The sequence below is a fragment of the Phasianus colchicus genome, chromosome 1 (genome assembly GCF_987193195.1).
Source record: "Phasianus colchicus chromosome 1, bPhaCol1.hap1.1, whole genome shotgun sequence".
NCBI classification, from domain to species: domain Eukaryota; kingdom Metazoa; phylum Chordata; class Aves; order Galliformes; family Phasianidae; genus Phasianus; species Phasianus colchicus.
Genome location: NC_143436.1, coordinates 146,893,754 through 146,920,912, shown reverse-complemented (window position 1 = coordinate 146,920,912; position 27,159 = coordinate 146,893,754). Strand labels below are relative to the sequence as shown.

Here is a 27,159-nt window from a genome sequence, read left to right as displayed (position 1 = left end):
ATGCTAAATTTCTTTGTCTGTCAGTTTTGTTGTCTATTCCCTTGCTCTCCTGAGCTCCACGTTAGCTCATTTGCACACTTTCCTTTGATTACTTCTATCCTTAGCCTCTGAGGTTTCTGTGCCTCAGATTTCTCCTAAATTTTGCATGGTGCTTAACAGAGCGTTTATTTTGAGGTACGTGACAAGAAATTGCAGTTGTTTATTCCATATTAATCTGTATTATAGCACAGTGAAGCTGGAAAACCCAACCAGGTTATATTGAAAGAAGTGTAATAGCACATTCCATAAATCTTGATTAATTTAACAAACGTAAAGCTTTGATCTGCAGGAATTTTACCTCACCTACTAGATACTCTCTTCCAGTAACAGACTGGTCTTGCCTGGTTTCTTGCAAATACCTGTAATTTTTAATTAGCAAATACTACTGTTGATCAGGAACAACTATTGCTTGCTCTCCCAAGTATTCCCAAGGATTTTAGCCCTAATGGTACTACTCTAGCATTACGCACTCCTTTTTCTATATTAAGTAGAAACCTAATTGTGCATTGCTTCTAGAGAATACATTCATATTCCTTGTGTGCCTGCCTCCTTGTTTTGCCTGACAATACAGTATATAAACCCTGCTTATTGCTTTGGCCATGATCCCCGCTGATTGCATCGAGCCCTACTTGGGAAGCACTGCAACTCTGAAAGAAAGCTAGTGGCAACGTACTGTTTCAAAGAGAATAGAGTCCTTACATTAGGTTTTAAGTGTGTCAAACGAGAGGAAAATACACTGCCATCAGCATCTTCAAAGCTTTTTCTCCTCATTTTTCCACAAATTATAAAAGTTGAAGCTTATTTTCACTAGTCTCATTAAAAGTCAGCAGGTCTTTTTAGTGTAGAAAATTGTAAAAACACCTGGTAAATTATATACTGAAATAGATTAATTATTAGCTTTGTGTAATTATAGTCAAACACCTTTATATTCACTAATGAATAGTGCTATGCAGGAGTCAAGATACCACTGTTGAATTTAAAACTCCTAATTTCATTCCATCTTGTTTTCCTTTTGATCTGATTATCCTGAACAGCAAATTTGTCATCTGTGCGGATGCTGGGAACATTGACTTTTACTTGGGATGTGTTCAATTTCAACAGGTAAGAACCTTGCTTGAAATGTTTCTGCAGCATTATTTTCACCTTTGCCCTCCTTAGAGCAGATGACAGTATTTTCATCTTGCACTATGGAATATGCTTTTAATTAGTTCAGTGTAGTCGACTATGAATCATTTGCTGTCCTTGAGTGCCAGAATTGATGACTGTCATTATGATACTCTGAAGAACTGTGAAAGAATCCAGTTAATGAAATAGCCATTTGGGCATAATTATCACTTTCACTTATATTTTTGTTTTAGTAGCAGCAATAAAAAAAAATTGACAGTTCGCATTTATGTTCATATTTAGATCAAATGGTAGTGTGTAAAGACATACATGCAGAGTCAGATGGCTAATAAGAAAAAAATTTAGAGTGAGGTTATATGATTGTTTCAAGAGCATAATCAATGCATGACTCATGGTATGGTGCTTTTTTCTTGTATGAAGAAGTCCTAAAGTCTTTCAGTCTGGAGAAGAGGACTGGGGAGACCTTATTGCTCTCTATAACTACCTGAAGGGAGGTTGTAATGAGCTGGGGGTCGGCCCCTTCTCTCATGTAACTAGTGATAGAACTAGAGGGGAATGGCTTCAAGCTGCGCCAGTGGAGATTGAGGCTGGGCGTTAGGAAATACTACTTTTCTGTAAGAGTGGTCAAGCACTGGAATGGACTGCCCAGGGAGGTGGTGGAGTCACCAACCCTGGAGGTGTTCAAGGAACGTTTGGATTTTGTGTTGAGGGACATGGTTTAGTGAGAACTATTGGTGATAGGTGGACGGTTGGACTGGATGATCTCGAAGGTCTTTTCCAACCTGGGTGATTCTGTGATTCTGTAAAGAGCTACTGACTTCTAATACTGAAACTAGTAGTACAGGGCCTTATTCTTTTACTCATGTGTTTTATTTCCTCACTTGGTTTCTTTGATTCTTTCTTGACTGTACTTTGTTCAAAAATATATCTTCACCTGTTTGCAGAATACAAATATAAGAGCATCACAAGATGGTGTGAGCTCCAAAAATGGAGGTGTTCAACTTGTGTTTGTCACCGTTCTGACTCAGGTGTTTTAAAATTCTTTGTATCTAGTAATGTGAGAACAGTAAAAACGCTACTTTGTCAAGGCTATCATGGAGCCTGAGGTAAGCACATTCCTCTTCTTCTATGCAATATGTGAGAGATAATACAGAATAAAGTACCTCTGAGGCATGAAGCTCGTGCAGCAAAAGTAAATGTGCACTCGTTCTGAATGCTGGTTGGTTGTTAACTATTTACTGAATTGTAGTGTGTTTCTATTTGCTGAATTTAAAGAGGAAGAGGAAAATTTGATTGTGCTCATCTTTGTTTTTTCAAATGTGTGTTAGAAATTAGGATGGCAAAAAAAAAAGAATAAAAAGTGAGAGCTCCAAATGAGCAAATTCAAGGTCAGGATGAATCAAGTCTTGGGCAACCTGATCTAGTGGAAAGTGTCCCTGCCTATGGCAGGGTTGATGATGGGATTCAGTAGGCCAGGTTGATGAATGGGATTGATCTTGAAGGTCTTCTCCAATCTCGACGATTCTGTGCGTCTAACTAGATGATCTTTAAGGTCCTTTCCAATTCAGACCATTCTGTGATTCTGTGAAACTGCTATATGGGTACAAAGCTATGTAATATTCATCTCTAGTCAAAACTATTGGTTCAGTAGTTTCTGGATGCAAGTATGTCAGTCTGTATGCATTACAGTGTTCTTGGTTCGGTACCCAAAGGCATGATGTTTTGATGGGAAAAGGCTTTAATAATATAATATAATTTATATAATTATAATAATAATATATAATTAATATAATTGCAATAATAATATATATAATTATAATAATAATTATAATAATTATAATAATAAATGCTTTAAATGCCTGAAAGTATTTAGGGCCAGGCTGGATGTGGCTCTGGGCAGCCTGGTCCAGTGTTTGGCGACCCTGCACATAGCAGGGGGTTTGAACTAGATGATCATTGTGGTCCTTTTCAACCCGGGCCACCCTGTGATTCTATGATTCTAAATGTTGAAGAAGTGGAAGGTGATTTTAGTTGAGTAGCTGATAGTAGTTGGAGATGAGAGTACTATGAAAAGAGTGAAATAAAACAGCACAGCCACATTCTAGGGAAATTTAAGAAACTATTAAGAACAATGGAATTTAGATGTAAGTAATTAAATAGCACAGTTCTATTCCCATAGTTTGGAAAGACAGATAAATCAAAGATATTTGAAGATTGTTACAGTTCAAATGCAAGAAACCTTAGAATCCATTCTCAACAGGAACGCCTTAGTCTTCTGTCGTCTTCTCAAACAGGCCAATGCAGTCCTTGCAAACTTCTCTCACTGTTGTTTTGTAATGTGTTTGATTTTGAGAGTGTGTGAGAGACTTGAGGCTCACTCCTTTTCGGTATGGCAAACAAAATACAGTGGTTAGATTTATTTGTAGCTGAATGTAGGAGAGCCAGCGCGGGCTTGTGCTTCCTGCTGTGTACTTTGCAGTGGCACACTGGAGTAGTGCTGTAGAGGACTGCCACATTAAGTATCTGATAGTCTCTCAGCTTCTTCTGTCAGATTGTAGGTAGCTTTTTTTGTCGTTTTAGGTAACTGGATGCAACTGAATCAGTGACAGGTTTGGGAACTACAAAAGCATTCTTCAGGGATAGAAATACCAATCTATTTTTATATATGTGTGTTAGATCTGAGACTTCTAGATGTGAGCTGTAAATAGTAAGAGGCAGAGCAAATATTCAGGTGTACTCTGGCCCCATCAGGGGACACAGATACTGAAAGATGAGGTCAGTTGTCTCCACAGCTGAAAACCTACATTCTATGTCATTTTTTCAAAAATTCTGTGTTGTTACAATACATGACTATGAGTTGTATCAGATTTTTTGTTTTTTCTTGCAGTCCTACTGGGGCCAGTGGTAAGGATAGATCTGTTCATTTATTTTTTTCTTAGCACTGAACTCAATAATTTCAGCTTTAGAAGAGCTTCCCTAATTTACAACTTTGATCTGCAAGCTAGAGCACTTAGACGTATGGGTTTCAGGCTGTGCAGTGAGTAGGAATTAGATGCTTTCCTTCCATAAAAGGCAGCATGCCAGTAATAAGGAAAGCCAAAGCAACTGGACCACTGTTGTTCCTGATTCAGAGTAGGAAGAGACAGTTGTGGTGCAAGCATTTAGTATGGAGCATGGTTTGGATGTCTGCTGGTTGGACATTCACCAAGAAAAGAGATGCCTTCAGGATTGCTCGTGCAGATAATCCTGGTTATACTCCCATTCTGACAGTCAGATCTGGGATTTCAGTTTCTGTGCCCACTAGTTAAATGTTCTTATTGCTCTTTTGCAGTGACCTGGTGCTACTGTCTTACTGTCTCTGAATGCAGAATGAGGGCTTTTCTTTCTTTCTTTCTTTCTTTCTTTCTTTCTTTCTTTCTTTCTTTCTTTCTTTCTTTCTTTCTTTCTTTCTTTCTTTCTTTCCTTCCTTGCTTCCTTCCTTCCTTCCTTCCTTCCTTCCTTCCTTCCTTCCTTCCTTCCTTCCTTCCTTCCTTCTTTCCTTCTTTCCTTCTTTCTTTCTGCCTTCACAACACAACAATTTTAGCAGAAGGAACAGAAAGCATTAAAATACCCACTTTAAATATTCATTTGGTGTTCACCATTATCCTAAGTGGGTTGTAGCAGGTGATGAACCATACTTGTTCTGGTCAATATAGGGTATGTGAAAAATGTAGGAGAGCCTCCCAGTTCACTGTATTTCAGTAGCTGAATCTGTGTGGGTGGATGCAACCTTTGAGTATGGCCTTCGTTGTAAACTCTACCACGAGGCAGGTGCCAGGGTACAGCAGACCATGCTTCTCTGTGTTCCTCTGCCCAGTATTTACTGCTAGTGAATTTATCTGTCACGCACAGGACATATAGGAGCTGATCTAGATCTGGGAATATCCATCCAGCACCTGGCAGGACACGATCTCTCCTGGTAGCTCTTGAAAGCTGGCACTTCTGTCATCCAGATCTTAGGTGAGCATTGCCAAAGGAGGGTGCTTGGCTGATGGCGACTGGTTGCTGATACTCTGCTGTTTCAGTGACCAGAATCAGTACCAAAACACAGTCATTCCAGGACAACAAGTATGGAAAATCCATAGGAAGTTTTTACTTCTCTGCATGCTTTCACTGATAATAATTCATAGCAATTTGATCGGTCCAGCAGAGATGCATAATTACACTGCCAGCTGGGATATCTGTTAGCTGATTCAGCACTTTATTACCTAAGAGCTAATAATCTCTTATCAATCCACACAGGCTAGCACAATAATACTTTTATCTGTGTTAGGAGAACACCAGTTTGTCTACATAGGGTCATTCAGGAAAACTAATCCAAATTGATTTTTAAAGTAGATTAATTAAATTAGGTTCCATCTCTTCGAATTTACTAAATGACCAAATTTAAGTTAGTTAAATTAGATAAAATCCTTGTTTAACCTTTCTACTTCAGAACTGCATTGGCCTTAATTTGATTTATTTTAATTCACTTAAAAAATAAGGCAAGTCTAACTGTGCTCAGTGAGATTCCAAATCAGGGAGTTTGATATAATTTAACTAAGGAATTTTTAAGCCAAATGTTTGGTTAATTTAGATTAAAGCTTGAGTGTCCTGAGTGAACAAATATCTAGAAAAGAAAGTACTGAGCATGAGAATTAATCAGGTATTTTAATTGTAAAGCAAATAATGTCTGTTGGAATTAACATACTCCTGTAGCTGAAAGTCTTGTTTGAATCATCAGTAAGACTTTCACGCATGAATTTAAAGATGAAAGAATGCTAATATTTGACAACAAAAGAATTCATTTTAGCTGCTGATTAAAAACAATGCTATAAATTCACTATAATTTGAAGCTGTGTATGCAAAATACCTGATTATAGGGTTATTAGAGCTTGCCCAATATTGATAGCTGAAAGTTATACAGGTGTACCTTATGTTGGAACGTGTTGCCATATCAGTGATATAGATAAGCTCTGTGTAGTATGTTGTTTAGCCTTCCCACATTTTTAATGTTATAGATAACAATGTGTATCATGAGCAGTTTATACACTGGTTGGTAACAATACATATGCTAAAGTTCTCTCATTCAGGATGCCTTGTGCCTCTGACTCTCGTAATGGACAGTGGAGCTGGGCCTGACCTTGACCAGGGGTGTGCAATGCAGAAGGAGAAAATATTCAGTCACAACCACTGGGAGCAAAGTGAGGTCTCTGATGTAGGCTGGTAACTAAGGTGTTAGTCAGACTCACATTGTCACAGCCAGTTCTTTCCTGATTTATGTAGCAAACCTTCATGGCATATTGCTTATTTATCACTGATAAATTGTTCTCGCACAAAACTTTTTTTTTTTTTTTTTTCTTTCATATTCAGTCTTTCACTGCTGTGGGCTTTTGATAACATTATGATTTATATTTACCAGTGTTTTTGCCTGACTGTGGTTGAATAACAATACAATTCTTGTTGATTTTGGATGGTCAGATGAAAACTTAGACCTACAAGCAATTTACTAATCAGTGCTACCTATCAAAATGCAATGGGTCAAAACGAAAATTGATGTGGAAGTTATTTGATTTTGTTATTGTAGCAAATGGCATACAGTATTACTGGGTTTTCTTAGCGCTGGTGATGTGTTAATGTTGGCTCATCCTCCTTCATAGTCTGTTGGTAATTGGTAAATTATTTAGACTTTTTTTTTGCAAGGTTTGCATAATCTAGAATCAAATTAATCTTGATGGAAGAGTGAGCCTGCTTTTTTTTTTTTTAATTCAATTACTTGTATTTCTTCAAATGTCTGGATTTGTTTGGCTGGAAAACTGCTTTCTGAATCAACAGAAGATTTCAGAGCATTATTTTACAAGTGCATAGTGACAAAAGCAATTTAAATTTGGACACTGTTTTTGGCATGGGAAGCCATGGCTCCGGTATATTGTGTGTAGTCTTCCCTGCTGAGCAAAAAGGGTGTTTGTAGAGTCAAAAAAACAAACAAACAAGCCACAAATAAAAACATAGTATGCAACTCAGTTTGTTGTGTTGAGAAACACAACATACTTCATAGAGCCGAGATGACAACAAATTCATTGCGTTGTTCAGCCCTTTAATGGTATGCAATGCTGCAAGAATAATGTCAGCTAGCAGTGACAGTAGATCCGTGTCAAAAAGAGCAAAACACTCTAGAGATGCTCATTTGAAAATTGAACTGTATTTTTCCAAGATAAAAACATTGGATGGCTTATTTCACCCAGCAGTTTTCCTTTCTTCCTACTGAAATTCAATTCCCAGGCTACTTTAGTGTTGTTAGTTTTCTGAAGTGTTAGCTAGCTAATTAGAAGCAGTAGGATGTGAAGTGGTGATGAATCATGCATAATTTGCAGTGTAAAATGAAAATACTAAATGTTCTTATGTGTAGTCTACGTGCTAAGGCTTATTTGCTTGTTTTAGAATGTCCTTAGGTATGCAATAGTGAAATGGAAATTAATGGCTTACATTAAAATAAGTAAAAATCAAAGGAAATTCCAGTGGTTGAAAGCATGTCGAAACCAGTGAACATCTTGTCAGTTCACTTGTGAGTTTTTCAAGAACCTTCTTTCTGTTATTCTTTCACCAAAGTGTGAACACCTCAAGTATTGCTGTTGGAGTTGTTGCCCTTTGTTAGAAAAATCCTGCTTCTGTGTTCTGCCTCTACAGCCCCTGGATACAATTTTTTCCTGTTGCCATTACGGTGAAGATGTGAAATATTTGTGTGCCTTTCTGGAATTCTAGTGTGTTTGATATCAATGAATCATAGAATGACTTGGGTTGGAAGAGAACTCAAGGATCATGAATCTCCAATCTGCAGACAGGGCTGCCAACCTCCCCAGTTAATACTAGACCAAGTTTCCCAGGGCCCCATCCAACCTGGCCTTGAACACCTCCAGGGATGGGGCATCCACAGCCTCTCTGGGCAGCCTGTTCCAGTACCTCACCACTCTCTCTGTAAAGAACTTCCCCCTGACATCCAACCTAAATCTCCCCTCCCTCAACTTAAAACCATTTCCCCTTGTCCTGCAGTTATCTACCCTTTCAAAGAGTTGATTCCCCTCCTGTTTGTAGGCTCTCTTTAGGTACTGTAATGCTGCAATGAGGTCACCCCACAGCCTTCTTTTCTCCAGGCTGAACAAGCCCAGCTCCCTCAGCCTATCTTGATAGGGAAGGTGCTCCAGTCCCCTGATCATCGTTGACCCTTCTCTGGACCCCCTCCAACATCTCCTTGTTTTTGTTGTATTGGGGGCCCCAGACCTGGACACATTACTCCAGATGGGGCCTCAGAAGAGTAGAGTTTCAGTAGCAGAGTGCTGGTGGGGTATCCCTTATAACAGACGGCCAGCTCTGAAACACCGCGCTGTGCACCCAAATTTAAACCAACAATGTTTCTGCATAGACACGTTCAAGAAAAAGTCTCAGCTGCCAGGAGTAGGATATATAGGAAATAATGTAGGAATAAATGTGTTTGGAAGAGAGGTGTGGAAGGGGACATTGTTGGAGACACAGATGGAGAGAGGAGCTGCAAAGTACTCAGTGGCAGAGGAGGAACATTGGGACTGTGATCTGTGGACAACCAGTGCTGGAGCTAGGAAACTTCCCAAAGGGAGCTGTGTCTTGTGGAGGGACCCAAGCGGGAGCAGGGAAACCAGAGCCCACGAAAAGCACACTGTGCTGAAACAGATACACCCCTGAAGGGGCTGTGGTCCAGGTAGAACGCATGCTAGAGAAGATGCACCTCCAAAGCAAAGAGCTTGCCCTCTGTGGAGGATCCACATCAAAGGAGGTACACTTCCAAAGGGATTACAACACACAGAAAACCTTGGTGTATAGGCACCCTCAAAAGGACTGCTGCCTGTAGGAGAGCCTGTGCTAGAGTATGGATACCCTAGAAGGGACTGTGGTCTATGGAGGAAACCAGGCTCAAGAAGAGGAGCAGAAAGAAGTAGTTGAGAAAAACTAAGGTAAAAGTCTCTCAGTCATGACTGTTTTACCTACAACAGCTAGACTGACTATCAGTGACAGGTTCCAAAAGTGCACCCTAAATACTCTATAGAAATTGCAAGGAACTTCAAACACTGCAAGGAAGTTGTAAATTCAGAATTAATATGAGAGCTTTCCTTCAGAGGAGGATAGGTCTATTTTATTTTGGAAGCTATATGTTTATTCCTTCCAAAATGTCAATGACCAGTACCCATCTCGATTTCTACAACAGTTTAACTGTGCTGCTGCAGCAAGCAGGAATTAAATTGGAAGCAGTAATTAGAAATGGAAAGTGTTACTTGTGCAAACAGCTGTCACCTATTATTGCAGATATAGCTAATATGATCATAGTTTTTCATATTAAGAAAATAACATTTTGTTCTTACTTCAAGTTTCCTTTTAAAAATGACTTTTTTTTTTTCAATTAACCAAATCAGTAGGTATTCTTATTCTGTAAAAGTCAGCTTGCAGAGATTTTCTTCTGATGAGTTTGTGACTTTCGAGTTTCCTAAAGGAAAACATTTTGTGCTGAGGTATTTTGATTTTTTTTGTTTGTTATCATTAGCTTTTGTTTTTGAATTAGGCTTTTCGTACTTTCATTCTGCAGTTTGTTAAACCTGTATCTTTACTCTTTCTCTTCTTCTGTCTGCTACTGGTGATAGTGTTTCATTCTGCTTTCATTAAATATTACCCTGTTTTTCCTTTTAATTATGGGAGGTGTATCTGTTTTGTCAAAGATAAATTTGCCAGTTCTGTTTGTGTTGGTGTTGAGAGAAACGCTACTACTTCATGTCTTGTGGTTAATTTGTCTCTTAGCTTTAATGCTAATCGGTTAAGACATGATTAACAGTATTCCTTGCTCCTCTTTTTTTTTTTTTTTCTATCAGAGTCTATTTTGACAAGAATTAATGCTTTCCTATTTGCTGTATATTTACATAGAGCTTTAGTTTGATATTTTCTTGTACTCTACTGGATATTTTTATTGTTGTTCTTCAGATATTATCTTCAATAATTCCAGCCTGAAAAATTTCAGAAACTTAGGCAGAAGCTTCCACAATAATGTATGGATGGTGGTTTTGAATTTTCTTCAAAGTGGTCAGACTTTGCACTTCCAGGATGCAGTCCTTTCTAAAGGGTGTGGGAAAATGGGCCTCAAGTCTCATGTTTCTGAAGTTCATTCATTCTGTTCTTGTGTCTTGCACTAGACCTTAGAATGCATGCAGGGCTGTCTGTCTTGGAGCTGTCTAACTTACAGCAGCTCAGTGCTGTTGGGAATTATGTCCTTTATCCATCCCATCAGCCAGATGGAGGAGGGTCAGCCTCCTGAGCCCACTGCCATCCCTGAGCAGTTAATGACAGGAATCTTCTTCACACTGAGGAGCCTGTGAAGACCTTCTAACATTTCCCAGTTGAATATTTGTCCCAGGCATGTTTGGGAATGAAGACGGGTACAAACTGTAAGCTTTAGAGGATGGAGATTCTTCAGATTGAAACGTGCTTTGGTTTATATAAGGAAAAGGAGTCTAGAAGAGTTCAACCCCAACTGAAAGGGAATCTGTTGATTAACTGCTCAAGAGATGACATCTAGTCCAACAAGGTGACATCTGCATATCTGAGGAAGTGAGAGGAGGGTTATTTTTCAAGGAGTAGCAAAACTGTCCCCTGAATAAATTAAAAGAAATTAAATTACGGGGGGGCTGGCAGGCAGGGCAGGTGGGGGAGAACTAATAAACACATTTCAAGGAGGGAAACTTAATTCTGTCTGAACCCCCAAGGAACTGCAAAGAGGAAGTTATTTATCTGTGAAGGCACATGTCACTAGCAGTGGACTCTCTGTAATGAAGCCAGGATTATCCCTGTTAGGGTAGGTTGTGCAGGAAGTCTCTCAGAGTATGTCAAAGTCATCTGGATAGAAGGGCGAGCTTTCGGACTTGATCTTGGTATAGGCAAGATAAATCCATTTTTTCTTTTAGTTCCTCACCTTCTTACAGATACTTGTAGCTATGTTGAGACTATTTTGAATATGATAAATTAATACCTGTTTTTAACTTCAGCTGATTTTAAATAAAGAGGAATTTCAGCAGAATTAGCTGGGGGGGAGGGGAGGAATAGGTTTCCTTAACAAAATGTGCAGAAAATTGGCACTATGGCAAAAGCCTTGCTTATGCAGCTTATTTGAAGTGGATAAAAATGGTACCACCTTCATAGAAGGCTTCTGGATCAGGATGCCCAGAGCCATGGGAGGAAGAAATGCTTCCCGGATACAAATAACAAGAACTACTGACAGCACACGTTCACCTCCCCACACCCTCACTCAGCAGGAAAGGCCTCTTTAAACAGATTCTGTGTGAAAACAGATTAGTATTCTAGAGAACAATCTTCCAGAATACATCTGAATATATGAGAACTGAATACATGAGATAGTTCTGGGACACCTAACATGTCCTTACCAAAGTGAAAATGTCTGCGGATGACATTGGGAAAATCTTCAGCCTGGGCTGCTGTGGAATTAAGAACAGTGTGACTGCAAAGAGATGGAGCTTGTCAACATTTTTTTTTTTTTTTTAAATTTACAAAGCTGCATTCCTTTGGACCCAAATTACTCTGTCTAACCAGCGTAAATACTAGTCTGAGATAGAATTGGCATAAATGGTCTTGTAATGCATGCTTTGAGGTAGGTGTGCCTTTATCAGTTTGAGAGATGTTGGATACAAATTCTGTAAACATAGCTAACTTTTCAACAAGTCACAAAGTAAAATCAGTCACAAAATGTAATCAGCACGTGTAAAATAAATGGTAATGACACGATCCATCTTTTTCACAAATAAGGTTATTGACAGCAATCTTTCTGGTTTTGATTTGGGCTTAAATATCAGGCTCATCTGCTCATTTTTCAGAATTGCCTCGCTAAGTTATTAATTTTTTTATGTCAAGATTAAGCATACTTTAGAGAATCTTGTAAAAATTTGTCTATAAGATTTATATCACTGTGTACAATTTTTCTCTTGCACTGTCCTTGTTAGAGACGAGGTGCTTGAGTAACTGGGCTCTTGAATTTCATGTTTCAGCTCCAAGTAGCATGACCACAGGCAAACAAGCAAACGGGTATTTCAAAACAATGCAAATACGGATGTACCATTTACAAACATACTGTAGCTATCTTATTTCAAGCTTGAAGTAGTTTTCTCGAAGGGCCAAGATAATGCTCAAGTTCAATACTTGATCATTTTGTTCCGTGTGTACAGTACTGTATGAGCAGCCTAGCAGATTTTTGATGGGCACTGCTGTCAAGAATGACAGCAATCTCATTCTATCTTAGGTTGACAGCAGAAGTCCTTGAATAAACTTACAAGAACTTGGAGTATCTCTTCGGTTTCTGCAAAGAAAAAAAAAAAAATGGACAGCATAATTATATTGTAGTATTCTGACAAAGCCAAGAACTGGGTGTAGCTTCTGTTGGCTCGTGACAACGAGCCAAGGGCTTTCAGCTTTCTCTTGGTGTAATTTGAATTGAATCTTCTCCTTTCCTCTTTCTCTTGGAAAGGAGATTGTATTAACCCAGAGTGGTGTTTTAGCTGTGAAGATTTGAATAGCAGGGGAAGAATAGGAATAGGAAGAATAGGAGGTGGTTGTTAATGCTTATTGGCATGGTTTTTTTTTCTTTTCATCATGATTCAATTAAGCTTAAAATAACTCTCTCTAATTACCTCTCTATTTGACACTGTCAAAGTGCTGCTTTTTTTATTATTTTATTTTTTACGGTTTAGCATACATACTATGTTTCTAGACAACCTTTTGCAATTAAAAAAAAAAGAGAAAAAAAGTCATTACAATGATATTTTAGACTTCTTTTACATGTTATACTCATTAAATGCTCATACTACTTGCCACACCATGGTGATTTACAGCGTGGTGAGGAGCTGAATGCTGAAAGCAGAGGTAATGCCGAGAGCATCATGGCTGTGTGGTTACAACAATTGACGGGACATCTTGGACACTATGGAGATGGGAGGAATGTTGACCGAACTGCTGCTGGTAGAGATGTGGGTAATAATTCCAATTTCCTCCAAATGAATGGTAAAACTAAAATATTAAATAACAGGACCTGAGCTCGGTGCGTTCAACATCTCTTGTGCCTTTTTTGCTGGCTTGTCAGTCAAGGCAGAAAGGATGTCTCTCTTTGAAATCAGTACTGGTACAGTTTTTTCAAGGATTGCGATTATAACATTTATATGAGCTGTATTCTTAATGTTATTTTCTGCTTCGTTCTCTTCAAGCAGTAGTGCAGAAAGAGAGGGCTTCTGTATGTTCTGTGGCATAATTGGATGATGACACATTTGGGAAGTGTCAAGCACATGGCAACAAAAATCTGCCAACCTTGTTACTGAGGCTGACTGAAGCTGCTGGGAGAACCTAGAGAAATAACTTAACATACATTCAGATTTAATCTTTACTTCTAAACAGCTTCTGGTTTCCACACAATATCCAAACTGAACCTGCTTGATATTGACAGGTAATATTTTAATGGATAGATTGATTGGACTGGCACAATGAATTAGCCGTCAGCTTGACAACCATATAGCATTATGTTGTGTATCTGTTTACTCAGCACTGGGTGAAATGCAAGAGTCTATTGAAAATCAGATTTCCATGCTGCTTTGTCAAAGCAAATTTAATCACAGCTAGAACATGTGGCATCCATCATTTCCACTTCAGAAGGCATCAACAGGCACAGATCAGCAACAACAAGCACTGTTGCCACCGCTGTCTTTGACTCACATGGAAAATTAAATTTAACCGTAGATTTTTGATAAATGAGGTAGTCTCACTCATCAAATATGATTACTTAAGTGTTCTCTGTTGAAGTAATCTCAAATAGCTTTGTGTCTAGAAGCAAGGTCTTACTCCATCTGGCTTTGAGTCAGTCCTCCTGATGCGAGATATGCTTTTGAATATCACCTTTGCAGATGAGGCACTTTCTCTTTGTTTTTGTAAGAAACTCCAAATCTTCCAGGCTGCCTATTTTCATGAATGTTTTAGTCACCAGCTCAGTCATGTACTGTAACTATTTCTGTGTTTTTCTGTGATATTTCCAATTAATTCTTGTCTTTCTGCTCTTGTGGAGATAGTATAATGGGTGGCAAACTTGCAGCATATCGTTAAGAAATATCAAGGTAACTGCAGGAGTGAAGCAATACACAAAACATGTAAAAATGAGGCCAGTTGCTTTGTTCGTGCCTCAAGTGTGGTAGAGAGTACTTGAAGTATTCAGATGTAGATAAGATGTTGAAAAACATTGTATTAATTCTGAATATTTTACCTTCCTTAAGATGTTTAATCTCCTTTAATTTGTCATTGAAAGCTTCAGATTGATAGCTAATTAATATCCTTTAGGTGATCTTTTCTATTCTCCTACTTCCATTTTGAATGGCCAAGCATGTGTTCTCTAACATCACTGTTTATTGCTATTATTCTTGTTAAATTTTAATCTGATGTGCTAATGCCCCAATAATAGAGTCCAAAGCCTTTTTTTTCTAGACACGAAGATAACAGTACAATTTTTCTAATTCCTATTAATTGAGCCATGATTCTTTAAAATTGTCTCTTGCCTTATGCGATCTCTTGTAATGTCTTAAAAAAAAATTATGACATTAATCGAGCAAAACTGGTAGTCACTAATAGGTCTTCTGAAAATTGCTTCACGTTTACTGTTTTGTTTTACTGTGCTGCTCCAGAGGTATTTTGTTTATAGACTGTGTTCAAATAATAATGCTTCTGTGCTGCTGTGTTTCCTCAAGCATCAATATTTAGTTGTTTATAAATATTTTTCTACTTACAATACAATTCCCAAATTGGTTTCCTTTATAGCAGTGTCAATTTCTGAGTCAAATATCTGAATGTTTTTTTCCTCTTTCTTTGAGATAAAATCTTTCCTTTATGTCTTCACCACCAAGAACAAAAAATTCTATAGTCATGTAGATGCTGATTAAAATGTAAATTTTATCCATTGATCTAAAGCAACATCATAATTAAAATATACAGCCATGTTCATTTCATGTAATTTAAAACTCCATACCTGACATTCTAGTCTGAACTAATTGGCTAATTCATCTGAATTGCTTCACTTAGTTTTAGTCAAGGGGGAGAAATAGGAATTCTTAGGGACAATTCACCCATCCTAAGAGAGGCACTTGGATGAGGCCAGGAGAGTCACCTTCTGGAGGCATTATTTATTCCCCTTGACTATAAAAGGTACCAGGGATGAAAATGCTATCTGGGAATGTTAAACAACAAGCAGAATTTGAAGAGGAAAAATGGTATAGCAGCTTGTATGACATAGCTTGTCCCTTACTATCCTATGTAGTTGCCCTCCAGACTTGGAAACTCACGTTTTGTTATCTGTACTTGAACATCTGTATCGGGTACATTTGTGTAAAGTGACAGTTGAATACATACAAGAATGAATCAATCCCTAAGGATGTAACAGTTTTGTCTCTGTTGGACTGGTTTATTTCTGTTTTTCTAAGAAAAATATGAAGCAGATGAAGTATAGCTTACCTTTCAACACTGAAACATCTTCCCAAAGGCTGAGAGATGTTCAAGATTTATGACTTTTTCTGCTGTCTGATTTGCCAGTCTGCATGATTTATGATGAGTCTGTTTCTATGCTTGCTATCAGATTGTCCTTTTCATACCACAATCTCTCCTGTTAATAATAATGCAGTTCAAAATTACTTGTCACTGGGACTTTCTGTGTCCGAGTGTGTATTGATATGTATTCACCAGATAGCACCTTGCCAGTTGATCCACCTTCTTCTGGGTAGACCTCATAGATTGAAGGTACGCTCAGGGTGGTAACAACATCTCAGCATTTAGAGATGTGAATTTTAGACACCTAACTAAGATTAAATTTCACTCTGGTGTCTGATTATCAATAATAGGTGAAATGTGAAGTGGAATGGCCAAGCATAGTGCCCTTACAGTAGCTCCCATATACACCTTACATGGGTTCTGTATCTCCTAATCATGCCCAACGTGAAAACTCATTGGTTTGTATATCTTCAGGTGCCTGAATGGAGTGTTAAGCTGCTGTTCTAGAAACTAATAATGAGGAAAAAGGGCTGTTTGTTTTCTCTTACTTTATGCCAGCAGAGCAGATTTATTAGATTTTCAGAACAAGGCTGTTCTTGAGCTCTGAAAAACTTGTTAATGCAAAAGCTATGAAATTGCAGCTCTGCAATAGACAGGCTCAACTGTCTGGAATAGTAATGGACCTGTGTATTTGGTATTGCTGCCTTGCCCAGCATACTGGTCTGTTTAGACTATGAACATATGTTTTTTTCTTTCTTGAGAGAAAATATCTTAGTTTGCATTCTTCACTCACTTCTATTCCCAAGAATAGTATAATTAAAAATGGTGAATAAAAAGGTGAGTTGAAGCAGAAAATTCATTTTGACGGTAGCTATCAAGTCTAGCAAAAAAGCAATAGCTGTGCTTCAAATTTTTTGAATAATGGAGAAATGTGATGATAATGCAACTGAATTTTATTGATAAACAACGTAATTCTGATTCATTTTAAGTCAAATAACATTTCCTTAAAGTTTCATTGCAAAATATCCAGACATTGTTGGATAGTCATTTGATCCCAAGACTTCTAAATTCGTGAAACTTTTATAACAGTTTTATTGAGATAACTGAATAAGAAAATTAGAAGTTGCAGTTTTAGATCGGATAACTGTTGTACAGTATAGAAAACTCAGGAATAGGCTTAGTTTTGGTGTCCTTAAGAAAGTGAAAGTAATATTCATTCCTATGTGTCTTATTCGGTGAAGAAACATGTTTCCAGTTGAACAGCAGCATGATGTTTGGACTCTGTTAGGATGTTATTCCACTCTACTGAATCAAATGCTTTCTCAGCATTTTATGGATAATTCTGTAATCACATGGTCTCGATAATTTTAACAGTAATGCAAGACTTTCTTTTGCCTTGTACTTCGGCATATGTGCATACATCAAGTTTTAAATTACACACTATTTTTACAGCAGTTTAACAAGGGAGGAGTAACGTATAAAGCAGCTGGAAACATTTACAAGCCAATGCTTGTCAATTATCACTTAGGTAAATTATCACATTTTAAAGATCAGGACATCCTGATTTGCTCAAGTAACAATCTCATAATGGCAGCAAATACAATTTAGAGCTTCCAGTTCTGGAAGAAAAAATGCTATGGAAACTGGGGGATGGAGTTCTGGGGAAATAGCAGCTTGATTGCTCATGGCAGTCTGTATTTTTAAGAAAGTGAGACATTACTTTCTCTGTTGGCTTAAACTTTTCTGTTGTCTATTTTACAATGTGGGATTAAAGTGGAAGACTTTAATGAAAGCACACATCTGTTGTAGAGGAGAACATCAAGACTTTTAATATAACTTGTGACCTCAAAGTAGTATGACCTGTGCTGTCACCTGTCTCCAAAAGAAAAGAACTCTCTCTTCAGTTTTTTCTTTGGTAATTACGAATCCTCACACTTCAACCTGGGCTTTGGTTCTTTCTTCTCATGTGAGGCCGTTGTGGCAACCAGTGATCCCTGAGTGTACTGTCTTCATTTTGGAATCATCCTCACTGGTAGTCTCTTCAGGGAACCTCCAGAGAAAAGGTGAGAAAGTCTTAATTACAGAATGACACATGCTGTGAGTTGGCAGATGAATTTGACCAAGATAAACTTTCAACTCATCCTTTCTTTCTGACTTATTTATTTAGAAGGGAAGCACTGGACTCCCCTGCTATGTGCAGGGTCGCCAACCACCAGACCAGGCTGCCCAGAGCCACATCCAGCCTGGCCTTGAATGCCTCCAGGGATGGGGCATCCACAGCCTCCTTGGGCAACCTGTTCCAGTGCATCACCACCCTCTGTGTGGAAAATCTTCCTCCTAATATCTAACCTGAACCTTCCCTGTCTCAGTTTAAAACCATTCCCTCCTTGTCCTATTACTATCCACCCTCATAAACAGTCGTTCTCCCTCCTGTTTATATGCTCCCTTCGAGTATTGGAAGGCCACAATGAGGTCTACCCAGAGCCTTCTTTTCTTCAAGCTAAATAAGCCCAGTTCTCTCAACCTCTCCTCATAGGAGAGGTGCTCCAGCCCTCTGCAGTTGTCTTTTTTTCTCATAGAAGTTCACAACTACAATTTTTCCTTGATTACAGCATATCATTCAGGCAATGTCAAGACTTGTTTTGTTTTCTTGAACTCAGGAAATAAGAAAATCCTTCATATTAGGTCCCTGTCCATTAAGGTTACTTGAGTAAGATACACAAGGAAGCATCTTATCAGTAATCATGAAGCTAGATGGGTCTGGAATACTGTGAGATGATCCAAATCACGAAGACCTCTTCTTCTTCCTCTCATTTCCAATTTCTTGTCTCTCACAGCCATTGTCTGCAGTGAGAAATGGTCAGGCTTGAACTTTCTTTCCCTACACAACTGTTGGAAACAAGCTGTTGTCATCACTTCATTGCTTTGAGAGTCACAGGATGGGACAGAGTTGCACTGGACAGTTCCACTGTGTTGTGTGCTGCTGTGCCTCAGGTCAGCAAACAAGAATTTCTGGACTGAGCTGAGGTTATTTTCCAGTGCTCTTGTCCTCCAGGAACGTTCAGGTGCAGTTGTATGCAGCAGCATGCTCCAGCAAGGTCAGAAAGCAGCAGGGTCAATTTTTGGAAGATCCTGTATGTAAATCTGCTCAGGGCAAAACAAGGGTTTCTCCAGATGAAGGCTTATTCCCTTATTTATACTGTGAAGAATGCCTTGACTCAGAGCTTTGATTGAGATGTGCTCAGACATTTTTCCTGTAATAAGCTCCCTGAAGAAGATAAAACCTTTGAACTCAAGCTAGATTTTTAAGCAAGTCAAAGCCAAAATATGTAACTTCTTCAGTCTGGAAAACTCAGAGTAGCTAAATGAGATAAAATGTTCTATATTTTCTTTCTTATTGACTAAATATCTGCTACCCACTGTGTTCCAAAGTCTTTTGTTTCCAGCCAGTTTAATGGCTCTCAATAGCAGCAAATGCTGCACTGGCCTTCTGGTGCTGAGGAGTTTGCCCTTCAGATCTCTCTCTGGGGTCTAGGTGTGCTCCTGGCTCTGGACAGTCTTCATCTGTGTCCAGCATTCCCAGCCTGGGCTGTGATTCCCTTTTTTCTCAGCCGATTCTGAAGGGCAGGTCTGTCTCCCCATGATCGGCAGTTCATCAGAAGAAGGGCAGGCCTCCCATCTCTCCCCCTAACTTACTGGTTGTGTTTTTTTGTTTTTGTTGGTTTTTTGAAGGTACATCACATGTTTCTGTAGAAATAAAAGCAAACAAACACATACAATTGAACTTTCTTGATAATGCTTTTCTTACATTCCCTCTTATACTGAAGTAAAGTTTATACTGAAGGAAAGCAGTGTCAAAATTGCTTTGTAGCCCCAGACAGATGAAATGGTTTCGCTCTTCTACCTTGTCGTGCTCTATATTAAAAAGCTTTTGAACCTACCTCTGGGCACAGAGGATCTCATATCTCCATATTAGGGCCAGCTTCTCAATTGTAATATTTCTGGGGTTGGTTCACAAAGAAGCTGGCAGCTCAGGGTGCTGGATTGCAGAAAAGGGCCTGTCAGGATCACGTGCCTTACTAAATGGAGACATCTGTTGCGGTGGAGTCAGAGCCACAGGTATCTCCCTAACAGAACTACTTACTCCATCTTGAAAGTCAGAGATGTATTTCATAAAATACATAAATTCTTCAAGATCGCAACATCTCCGTTCATGAATAAATGAGAATTTATTGGATGAGAAGACTCTTACATCTTACTAGAATCTGTATGTCTTAGGAGCCAAATGTTGCCTAATAGATTTCAGTGGATGTTGGTAACAACATGCTTGCAAAACCAGCAAGAAGTTACAAATAGGTGTGGATTACACACGTGAGAGTGTAAGTCAAGTGTAACAGCCTGGAGAGGTGCATGCACAAACAGTATAGAGCTGCAGATATTGGTGGAGTCAGCAGAACAACTGCACCATCAAGAAGGAGTGTGCGTTTGTGTGTGCACCCAAAATTGCTGCCTTGCCATACAGCAGTTGTGATAGATAGCTTTGTGAAGTGATCTGTCGGTCTTTGAAAAGGCATATAAAAAGGAAATGGAAAAAGGGAGCCCAGATGAAAAACTGCTTGTCACATCTTGCAAAAGTGATTGATAGTTCAAAAGGAATCGTGCCTTCAATGAATGAATATGGAAACGCATAAATCTGAAATAAATAAAGTGTTGTGACTTCAATGTTACTTTCTCTCTCTCTGTTTCCTCTCTTGTTTTCTTCTGTCTCTCAGTTTTGGTTTTCTCTCTTTTTTTGTTTTTGGGTTTGTTTTTTTTCTGTCAGGATTATTGTTATTCCATATGATTTTTTGCTCTCTTTATGGATGCCCCATACTGACGTTATTCTTCACTTTCTATCTACTCAACCTCTGGCTTGTTATGCAGTGGTCAGAAACCTTATGATAGCCAGAGGAATCTTACTTCCCCCACACAGGCTTTTTTGTACTTTTTGCATTCTTTGTCACCTTGGAGACTGTCTTTTTGCTCAACTATATCTGTATCTTCGCCATCACTTTCTGGCTATATGCTGGAGCAAATATCTTGAAGGCAGATACTGTAATCCCATTGGTTCCCCACTGCTTGCCATTTGAGACCAGTGAAGCTGAATGAAGACTTACAAATTTTTAAGACTTCCTCTCCAATTGCTGTTCTCCTCTAAGGCAGCATTTTGGGAACCTTGCAGTGATGCTTCCTTTCCTTTTGCCATTCCAGGAGCACCATGCCATGTGGACTTCAGCACTAATCTTACTTCTGCCTCTTGGACTTATGTAAGGTTTTAATCTTCAGGGAGAATAATGGTGTAACCTCAAGAGTGACCTGCTAGTTGAATCTAGCTCGATGAGGCTTGAAAGTACAGCTATTAACTAGTCATTAACAATTACAGAAATGGAGAATGCTTAGTAGATTAATAATGATGAAGTAGACCATAATCAGTAAAACTAATATGGCGTATAACTATGAACTGAACAAAAGTTTTAACAAAAATACTAAATTCAGCCTGAATAAATAACTTTGTCACACTGTTCACATTTGTGAATGTTTTTCAAGACTTGGCTGCATAAAGCTACAGCTTCTCTAAAGATGTAATGTTTATAGTTTTATTTTGAGTGAGAGGTTTGGACCTCAGAGTTACGTGGCTCTGTGACACTTTTTCTACAGCTTTAAGTTTCTCTTTCTTCAAACATGTTTCTGTGATGTCTTTGTTTCTGGATTGCCCTTGGTTGTGGAGAATGATCATACTGCTTATTTTCAATCCCAGTAATTGCATGTAGAAGCATTAATGCAAGAGGACGAGGAAAAACTGGCATTGTGCCTCACCCGGAAAGTCTATGTATCTGGGTATTAAGATGGTTTATTTCATTTCTAAAGGAATCTATAATATATATATATATTTTTTTTTCCTCCTGGTCATAGGAAAGATCTCAATGTAAGAACTGTATAGGAAATAGCAAACTGTGTGGAAAATATGCAGTCGCCAAATTGTGATTTTAATTGTAAGAAAGTAGGAGAGAATGTTTTTCTGAGGCCATGGACCGTATGGCTTTAGGCATGTACTTAGAAGAAGGGAAGTAACCAAGGTAGGTTCTGAAGCCCTGGTTACAGGTAAACTTTAGTACCTCCTAGCTGTTGGAATAGTACAAAACTAGTATTTAATACTTGCACATCAAGAAGCAGCAACTCCTTTAACTAACTCTCAATAGAACATCACTGAAAACTAAACAGCATTCTCTCTACTAACTAAACATTCTAACTCAGCATCGTAACTGTTTGAATTCCCTGGGAGGCTCTTCTGGAAAGAAGCCGAAGCGTAGTGCTTTATTTCAAAGTATTTCTATGAAAGGTTCTGAGATATGTCTCCTTTTAAACTTTGGCTGACAAAATTAGTTCTGAAAAAAATGTGTCTTATAAAGTTTATGTGGAAAGCAGATGCTTGCTGAGTCAGAGTTCATGGGATTAGAATATTGTACACTGATTATATCAGGCAGCAGCTGTGGCTCTGATTCATGTGCCAGGTTTACGTTAAAAAAAGATATTTCTTCTGGGACCAATCAAAAATACTAATATTTGATCAAAGAATTGCTAGCTGAATCTTTATTAATTGCATAGTGAGACGTTCAGTGACCTTTATTTAAGATGATTCTTTAGAGACTAAAAATTAGCTAATCCAAGTATGTGTTTCATTTAGAGCAGACTATCCTCAGAAATATCATTAGGAACTAAGCATCTGTTCATCAGTCAAAAAATTCTTTATGGAAAGGGCTATTAGTGATACTTCTGAGAAGTCTGAAGAGACTTATAGGCAAAGTAAGCCTGCTAAAATAGCAAATGTTGTAGAACATTATAATACATGATGAAGGGGGTTGGACTCGATCTCTTGAGATCCCCTCCAACTCCTACAATTCTGTGATTCCGTGATCTCAACTAAGTGCAAAGCCAAAGGTAAACCTTCATGATGGAAGTAAGTAAATTGCCTTTTTCAAGTTCCTATGGTATATGGAACACATTATTCACTGTTGTGTAACCTCTGTATTCCAAAGAATATCTGAATGAAGATGAAATTTCACTGCAGGATTTCACTTTGTTTTCTACTAGCTCAAAAAATTTCACATAAGTGACTCCTATCTCTTCTTGATATGTCTGACCAAAGCATGGAAAGTATTTTCAAGAAACGTCAAACTATTATAAGGAGAAGCAATGACAGAAGAACTGTGTAAATGACATAGTGTGTCTGCTGAGGAAAGGATTCAGTGAGGCTTCAATTACAGATGAGAGTAGGTAAGTGTTCTTCAGTACCAAGATTCATCTTTATCTATTTACAGTTTTTTAAGTGTGGTGTATTTTGGGAACAATTTGCCGTTTCTGTTAGGGCCCCAAGGATGAATTTGAAATGTTTTCACAGCACTAATATTTTTTTTACTATTGGAGGAAAATAAACATTTATTGTGTTATTTTTCACAGTTTTTAATTCATTTACCATGAGCTGCTCATTGGTTTAATGAATTCATAAATTGAAAATACAACTTTAAATTATGAAATTATATAAAAAAGAAAAAGAAAAAGACACTTGAAAATTGTTTAAAAGCTAGAGAGAGGAGAAGATTCATACCTGTTAGCTGTAAGCATAACAGCTACTTAGGCTGGAAGTCTTGTTATGATAGGTTACTAGATCGTAAGAAAGGTAGTTCAGATACAGGTCAGGATGATTCAGAAATCATGTTGTCAGCTTTTAATATAGGCCTCTCAGTTGAGCTATATTTGCATTCAAAATTAGATAGAAATAGAAGCTATTTCCTTAGGTCTGCACACTGATTCTCTTCTCTCTCCCCTCTTCTCCCTCCCCTCTTCCTCCTCCCCTCTTCCCTTCCTTTCCCCTTCGTTTTCCCTCCCTTCCCCCTTTTCCTTTTCCTTTTCCTTTTCCTTTTCCTTTTCCTTTTCCTTTTCCTTTTCCTTTTCCTTTTCCTTTTCCTTTTCCTTTTCCTTTTCCTTTTCCTTTTCCTTTTCCTTTTCCTTTTCCTTTTCCTTTTCCTTTTCCTTTTCCTTTTCCTTTTCCTTTTTGTTTTTCCAAAATGCTGTACTGTCAAACAAGACAGTTAATGAGGAAAATTTTCTTGATAATTCTATACAGTATGCCTCTGGCATGGCATCCTGACAGGGTATTTTCCTTTCTGTTTCACATGTTAGCACCCAGGCGGAAAAAAAGAATACAAAACAAAGTGTTTTCCCTCACTGGTGGGATGCATTTCTAGTTAGGATGATGCCAGTGTCTCATAAATTGTGTAATGGAGTGGGATTTCTTAATTTCTTGATTTTTCCATTAAAAATATGTAGGTTAGTTATCAATAAAAGTAAACATATAGTATCATGAAGTTAAACATTTAAAGCTATAAATGTGTAGACAGAATTATCTGCTTCACTTCAATGCTCCCTCATTTTACACATCCATGTATTGCTGTCTTTAAGATCATGTTCCCAGTGAGACTCATTTTCCATTTACTGTGCATGCTGGAAAGCAAATGAAGGTTCTTATGGAGTGAAGCAGTTCTGAGGTCCAGAGCGTGCTTGCTTATTTTTTGCTGTGTAATACACATCCTACTTGGTTTTCTGATAAATGTAATTTCTCTCAATTTTGTAACAGCATTATAGGATTAATAAGTGTTTTTGAGCATTAGAGAGAAAATTGTTTGAAAGGATCTTAACAGCCATAGCATTTCCTCTCAGTAGGAAATGCCATCAAAGAGGAAAACAAAATGCTCCTTGCTAAAGGTAGGCATGGGCTTTGGATCATGTACAACAGAAAGCCAACATAATACTTGAAGTATTATGGTGTATGTGTTCATACCACTCCTGTCCACAACTGAAAGGAGCACATTGCTCCTTTTTTCACTTGTCTCCTACCTATATTGTGTTCTTACAAGTTCTTTAGGCCTTTTGATCAGTGTTGTTTGTATGACTGTTTATGAGGATGGATAGTGAAAGGACAAGGGGGAATGGTTCTAAACTGAGGCAGGTTTAGGTTAGATATTAGGAGGAAGTTTTCCCACACAGAGAGTGGTGACGCACTGGAACAGGTTGCCCAAGGAGGCTGTGGATGCCCCATCCCTGGAGGCATTCAAGGCCAGGCTGGATGTGGCTCTGGGCAGCCTGGTCTGGTGGTTGGCGACCCTGCACACAGCAGGGGGGTTGAAACTTGATGATCATGGTAGTCCTTTTCAACCCAGGCCATTCTATGATTCTTTGACTGCTTCCAACAGGATGTGACTCAAGACAGACTGCTCAAAAGTTTCTGTTAGAGGCATACTGAGCTTCAGGACGTGCTTGAGCTCATGGGCTCGCACACATTACCATGATGCTTTTTCAAAAGATAGGAGAGTCTGACCTAACCCTTGTCCTTTCCCCCCCCGCACCTCAGTACTATCTGAAGTGAGAAAGGTTTTCTAGAAACAATCATCTCTTTTTACCGTGTGCATCACTGAACTCAAGTAACGTGCTATAATGTGGGATTGAGGAAATGGATTGTGATGTTTTAAATACAATGGCCTTTCTTCGAAGAGTACTTTATTCACTGATGCTTTCTGATATGACAATGAAAAGTTAGGAAATGCAATTTTGAAAATTCTCTGAATTTATTTACCTCCTGTTCTCTTTGAAGAGATTCAAAGCCTGTCAAGGAAGTGTTTTTAAAATCTGTTGTGCACACATCAGAGGTGATTATTTTTCCAACTAAACCAAAAATCTGCAAAAAAACAAAGTCTGCAAAAATGACATGTTGGACAGAGAACAAATAGAACAATGTCTTATATTTGTGGAGTGATTCAGTTCAAAATAGGAAGCTGTGCTTTCTTCATATTTTTCTGCTCTTTTCAGAAAATGTAGGCAGTCGAATGTTTGGCCTAAATGAAGGCTCAAATAGCTGTCAGCACTTTTAGAAAAGTTAGGGCTATCTAATCATTTTGTCTAAGATTTCTTTTTTTCTCCATCAAAGTTTGCAGCCATTTGGTTCAGTTACTCAACCTACGGATGCTGTGATAGTACCAGTAGTTAAAAATAATGATAAAAAAAAAAACTCCTATGCAAAGCAAAATGGTTACAGATAGCCATAGTACAGGTCAGACAGTAATGTGAGGTTTGCTGATCTGACAAGTCCATGTGTGGTGCAGAATATTTCTGGCCCTCTCTCTTTTGTCTGCAAAGTAACTTTCCAAATCTTCTCTCTTACAGTAATGCCTCTGATAACTGGCTGCGGTAAGGATATTGATTATTTGTAATTTCCTTACTTTCTTCAGTTTTAGCAGAACAAATCCCCAGTCTTCATTGTCACGTGAAGAACAGGTTTCACTGTGAGTCTGTATTATGGTAGGCATTTTGTTAGCGTGGAAAAGATAAGAGAATCCAACCTTGCTGATGTCTTTTTCTTTTCCTGCACTGTCAGAAATGAGAATGTTTCCATAAATGATTAATCATCTTCATTTAATAAGGTTAAGTCTTCATTTCCTGAAAAAACAGATGGAAATAGATGTCTGTACCTATTCTGCATTATTAGGTCTTGGAAACTTACGGAGCTAAAGCTGACTTTGGAAATAAATTGGTTTGTCCAAGTTATTATGAAGAAACTTCTCATGTGGCATTTCTTCCCCTAGAAGTTGCTGCTCCAAAGGCTTCTCTGATGTCCATCCATTTAGAGAACTCTTGAGTTAAAACAGAAAGGATTCCAGAGAGCTTGCTAGGCAAAATGATGCTTAGCAGTTTTAATAGTAGCATGCTGTGATCCTCAATAAAGCAGGGTTTCCACCTCGTAGGGAATGTTGGAGTTGTGTTGTAGGGTCATTGGGGTTGGGAGATTACAAAGGCTTGGTGTTGGAATTGTTGTGTCTCTGTCCATGGTGTCTTCCCATTATTTGAATCCTAGTTTTGTGCTGGGCATAAAGTGGCTTGCTGGTAGTCTTTTCTAGATTTTGCATTAGTCCAAGTGCAGTCTTTGCAAACAAATTCTTTTAGAAAGACCATCTGTTTCTTGTAATTCACCAGGGATTTTTGCATTTCTAATTTTGTCAGTACATGCTTTAGATGTAGATTGAGTGGTGTGTTGTATGGAGTCTTCCGTTAAATAGCTGGCTTGCTGCATAGTGGAAGTCAGATGCATAGGTAGAGAATGTAAATACATCCAGAGTATATACATCTTTAAGTTATTATGCATTCAGTTTTCATTTTTTATATCTCATGTCTTCCATTTCTGTTTCCACCACCCTGAAATACAGTTATTGAAAGTCCATGAACAGGAAACAGTGCCTTGTACATTCATAGTTTTTTACTGCTTATAGTCTAATGCTTGAGAAGTGCATTGGC

The 27,159-nt window shown here is 38.3% G+C and overlaps 1 protein-coding gene across 1 annotated transcript in view; it reads left to right on the top strand.

Annotated features, from left to right (window-relative positions):
• Nucleotides 1–27,159, top strand: part of HS6ST3 (heparan sulfate 6-O-sulfotransferase 3) — a 282,444-nt gene that overhangs the window by 122,758 nt on the left and 132,527 nt on the right. The window lies entirely within an intron of this gene.